We start from the raw sequence: 5,306 nt of genomic DNA, 5'->3' as shown, positions 1-5,306 counted from the left end.
GCAATTGAGATTGGGATTGGGATGGGGACTGAGATTGCGATTGGGATTAGGGCGTCGTCTGAGTGACGTTTCGTGGCAGTTGTGTGAAATGCTGGCCTCTCAGCGTCGCGTTTTTGTCTTTAAATCAATGTTAAAGCAATTTGTCACGGCCGCCGCATGGTGACAATCAGCAAGGGGGTAGTCGGGGCAAAGGGGTTGCCACTCGCGACTCGCAGGACCAGTAGCAGAAGCAGAAGCAGGACAAAAGCGCCATTGTCTGGCAGAAGAGTACACGGCATAGCCATTACCATTACCTGTCAAGTGGGCTGAAAACAAATCGCAATGGGAATGTCAATAGGCCAACCGCCCAATCGCGAATGCAAAGTGGCGGCAAAAGGCCGTCAGCGATAGGGGCCACCAGCTCAATTGATTTAGGACTTCAGCTGAACGGAGCCACAGATAATAATAGACCAGAGCAACAGAAAGAGAACGACAATGAGCGAGGCGATAAAATCTGTCAACGCGAAGCAAGCGACTAATTCAAACCACTTGAAGAGCGTCAAAAGTTCTCTTTACACTGAGCGAAAATATTTATTGCAAATATAAATGCAGGCAGAAGGCCTTATGAAACGTTTTGAGGCATGTTAAGATACATATTATAAATTATAAAATATTATTTATTTAGTCTACTACTTTAAGGAATTGCAAAGTAACATACATATAACAATTACTAAACTTATGCACATCATTTATGATAATAAAAAATCTTAAAGCTGAGTATCAGAGTTGTGTTAAAATATATATTTATATAAATTGTCATATGGCTGTCTTTCTGTCTTTCGGCATTTCATAAATTTACTTTTTTTCATTACAGTTAAATTTCCATTTATTAGCCTACTTAGAATCCTAGATTTATAATCGGGAGAGCGATTTTTGACTCGCACTCCGCCAAGCTCTATAGTTTTATAGAGCAGACATAACATATATAGCAATAATTCATTTAGAAAGGGATTCAAAAAACAGCAGACGTTGCAACTGCAGCAATTAAAATGCAGCAACAACATTAGCCGCTGGCTCAGGTTAAAGTGTTTGAAGTGCGACTTCGATGTCATTGATAGCCAGCGGGGCGTCGACTTGCCAAAAGCATTTGTGGCATTCAAAAAGCCGCAGACGCAGCCGCAGCAGCAGCAGCACCATCAACATCGGGGCAGAGGGCAAGAGTCATAAACAACACAACGGATTTCCCGCAAGGAAGGCGACGTCGAAAAGGCAGCAAAGCCAATACCTAGCGCAGCTGGGGAATCTGCGCGTGCAGCGCGTGCAGTTCGCATCGATAGCGATAATTACGTGGGCGTGGTCGGCGACAACCTGCTGCTGATTTGAACGCTCTTCTCTCTCCGTCTCTCTCTCTCTCTTGCACAGCATCAAAAGCAAATGCCGCACGTGGCGAAGGCAAAGGCGACAACGGCGAACCATGCCGATTCCGATTCCCCAGCCCATTCCTTCTACGCAGCGTGGGTGCAGCCAACCAGCCGCAACAACCACTGTCGATAATCGCGGCTGATCAGCGGCATTTTTGCAACAGCGACAACTTTGTCTCATCCTCCGCCTCCGCCCAGCAACCTCGTCGGCTTGCACTTCACTTAATTAAATTGCAACCCAGCGCCGCTTCGCGGATGCGGCGCACTGGAGGCAGTTCCTCCGGCTGTGGTACGACGTCACTTGAAAGTTGCCGCGCCATAATCGAATTATGCGGCAAGTGCCGGCAACAAGAATTACGATGGCAAAGCGAAAACATTATTAAAACCTCATCAGCAATTGGCATGCAACGTGGGTCGCCAGTCCATCCAGCAGCGTCTCTATGTAGGTGTAAGTGTGTGTGTGTGGGAGGCGCTCTTAGGAATAGGAACTGCGACAAACAACGACCCACAATTAGACGGAAGCCACAACTAGAGAATGACTTCATTAACCAACTTTATAAAAAAAGCCAAGAACAATGATAATCAGGAGATATAAATACAAGTATAAGTATAAGTATAAGTATAAGTATAAGTATAAGTATAAGTATAAGTATAAGTATAAGTATAAGTATAAGTATAGGTATACGTATACAGTCATACGTATAAGTCCTAGGTCTCCGTCTCCGTCTCCGTCTCCGTATCGCGTCTCGGATCCTCTTCCGAATCTCAGTCTCCGTCCTCAAACGTCCTCAGTCTCCCGTCTCTACGTCTCCGTCTCCGTCTCCGTCTCGCGTCTCCGTCTCCGTCTCCGTCTCGTCTCCGTGCTCCGTGATCCGTTCTCCGTCTCCGTATCCGTCTCCGTCTCCGTCTCCGTCTCCGTCTCCGTTCTCCGTCTCCGTCATCACCGTCTAAGTATAAGTATAAGTATAAGTATAAGTATAAGTATAAGTATAAGTATAAGTATAAGTATAAGTATAAGTATAAGTATAAGTATAAGTATAAGTATAAGTATAAGTATAAGTATAAGTATAAGTATAAGTATAAGTATAAGTATAAGTATAAGTATAAGTATAAGTATAAGTATAAGTATAAGTATAAGTATAAGTATAAGTAGTAAAGTATAAGTATAAGTATAAGTAATATAAGTATAAGTATAAGTATAAGTATAAGTATAAGTATAAGTATAAGTATAAGTATAAGTATAAGTATAAGTATAAGTATAAGTATAAGTATAAGTATAAGTATAAGTATAAGTATAAGTATAAGTATAAGTATAAGTATAAGTATAAGTATAAGTATAAGTATAAGTATAAGTGTTGAGGAGAATTTTACCATATATTTCCTGTTGGAATTCGTAATCTTAATGACTTACTTACACCATCAGCCAAAGGAAGTCATTGAAGGTACTTTTATATTTATATATTTATAAATAACAACTAAAAGGAGACTAGAATTCCGTTAAAGGTCCATTCCCGAGCCACCTTAACGTACAAACACTTTGCAATTCAATTGAAACGAATCCAAATCAAATACTCGCATTCCCCTGTCCATATAAGTACTCACAAATGTGCATATAACGTGTGCACATTGCCATGGCCATTATCGGCGACATCAGCCTCATCAGCTCCATCAGCTCCATCAGCCCCAACTGCCACTGCAGCGAAACGAAACGACACAGTCGAGGAGTAGGAGCAGGAGCATCGACATCAGCTGCAGCATCTGTGATGCAATTCACGTGCAAGTGTTTTTATGTTTGTTGTTTTAGAGTCGTCGTCGGTTGGCTCGTCATGAATTGAATGCGACAGGAAAATTATGTCCACACATTAAACAGGCGCTGGTCGAAGGGGAACAAGAGAGGGGAGAGTTCACTGTGTGGCTCGTCTGCTTTGAGGCCGGTGCAGCGGAACTACACAAAACACGTTTGTACTACCGCATCTCGGAGCTTGTCAACTTAATTTATGCTCGATTCCGATTCCCCCTCGCGAGTGGCCCGTTGCCCTTAGCCGGTCCTGCCGCATTTGGCAAGACTGCTCAGCTATGGCCATGGCTATTCATCCATTGGGTCCGATCGCGTTCGCAACCCGCGCCTCGTCATCATCGCTCAGGCGTCTTGTGGCGACATTTTTCATGTCTTCATGTGATCGAAGGCATAAATTATGCACACGTCGAGATCGCAGATCACAGCGAACTCAAACCAGACCCAGACCCAGACCCGGCCAGGGCATCCCAGGGCAGAGCAGGGCAGGACCTGAGAGTCAGCCCGGGGCCTTCAATCTTTGTGTCAACAGAAATTATTTTTAACAGCAACTACAACGGCAGCAGCCAAGCAGCACCGATCTGAGCTATGGACCCGCGTACGTAGCTGGCATGAGATTAATTGGCTCTGATTACAAATGTATTTTGTATGGCAAACGGAATGAAACTTGCGACTCCATTCGTATTCGTAAAATATGCATTTGGATCTATTAGTGCTAAAAAGTGATAATGCCTCACATAAGCGCTATGTATTGCCTGTTAGCTAGGAGAACATAAATCTAAATTACAGAATGTGTTGAATATTCAGTTTATATTTCCAGCGGCCATCTCTTCAATCACTTCTTATAGAGTACTATACTAGTTTTTCTTTTCCTCTAAAAATAAAAAAATATTCAATTAACATTATATCAAATTTTTAATGCTATGTCTTACAGTACTGGAACTGATCTGCTGAACGTTCAGAGTTATTCATTATCTACCAGACAAATTTCTATATTTAATTTAAAATGATTATTCTAGAACTGATCTGAAGTAACTGAACATATATTCTTTTTTTTTTGTATAAATAAAATTTAAGACAAATAAAAGACGGCTGCATATAAATATATAAAGAGAGGGAAAAATATTTAATTAAACTGCGCACAGCAGAGTGAAAGCAGGATCAGACATATAGTTTTTAAAGCATAAGTTGCCAATTTGAGGATCGCATGAAACAAGAAAAATTAATAAAATGTAACATGAAGTTAGCTATAGTTAAAAAAAATATTTAAAAATGACTCCAATTTAGAAGACTATTTGCAGATAAGTTCAAAGGCAATTCCTGGTAATCATAAAACTGCAATTTTGATGTACTCCCACAGGACATAGCTGTGTATTCCTTTTTGTTAGCAGTAACAAGACTTTTGACCGAATATTAAAAACATTGCTCCTACCTTTGTAGAAGTGGCTTCTGTCACGCATCACCAAACAGCATTCCCATAGGGCACATCGGCATCAATACTCTGATTACCTTGCGTCTGTCTGTTGTAGAGACGAGGACTTGTTTTAAAAATGATTTTTCCTCTTCAAGACATCGCAAAGCAAAATTCAACTAACAACTAACACAAGCAACTTGTTGGCAGTAAGGAATTGAAGTATTCTATTAGCTACTCTACGAAAAGCCTCTTCCAATTAAGTGTGACCCAGAACAAGTTTGATTGCTTCACAGCTTCCTTATTATTAATATATGATATAAGAATCTTCTTTAAATCACCTTCTGGGCGTAGTCAGCTACATGTGGGCCATGCATATGCACACCTATTTGGCCTAGGTCTTAGCTTTAATCTACAATATCGTCCATTATCCCGTTTACATAAGCAGCTTAGCATGGTGTTCATGCTATCAAGGAAGTTTTGTGGCTTGCCCTGATCGAGTTGCATTGTCTGGCAAAGTTTGTGAGTTACGCCCACGCTTAAACAAAGCCCTGGCTCGAGACAAGCACTTTGAAGAAATACCTTAATAGTTTATTAATGATTTTGTTGCTGCGCCTGCCTCTTGTAGCAGTAAGTTTATTAAAAGTGTACGAGGGTCGAGAGCGTGGAACGCGTGGAGAGCCTGAAGAGCGTCGAGAGC

The sequence above is a fragment of the Drosophila hydei genome, unplaced genomic scaffold (genome assembly GCF_003285905.1).
Source record: "Drosophila hydei strain 15085-1641.00,03,60 unplaced genomic scaffold, DhydRS2 tig00000149-arrow-pilon, whole genome shotgun sequence".
In the NCBI taxonomy this organism is placed as follows: domain Eukaryota; kingdom Metazoa; phylum Arthropoda; class Insecta; order Diptera; family Drosophilidae; genus Drosophila; species Drosophila hydei.
This window is presented reverse-complemented; position numbering follows the sequence as displayed.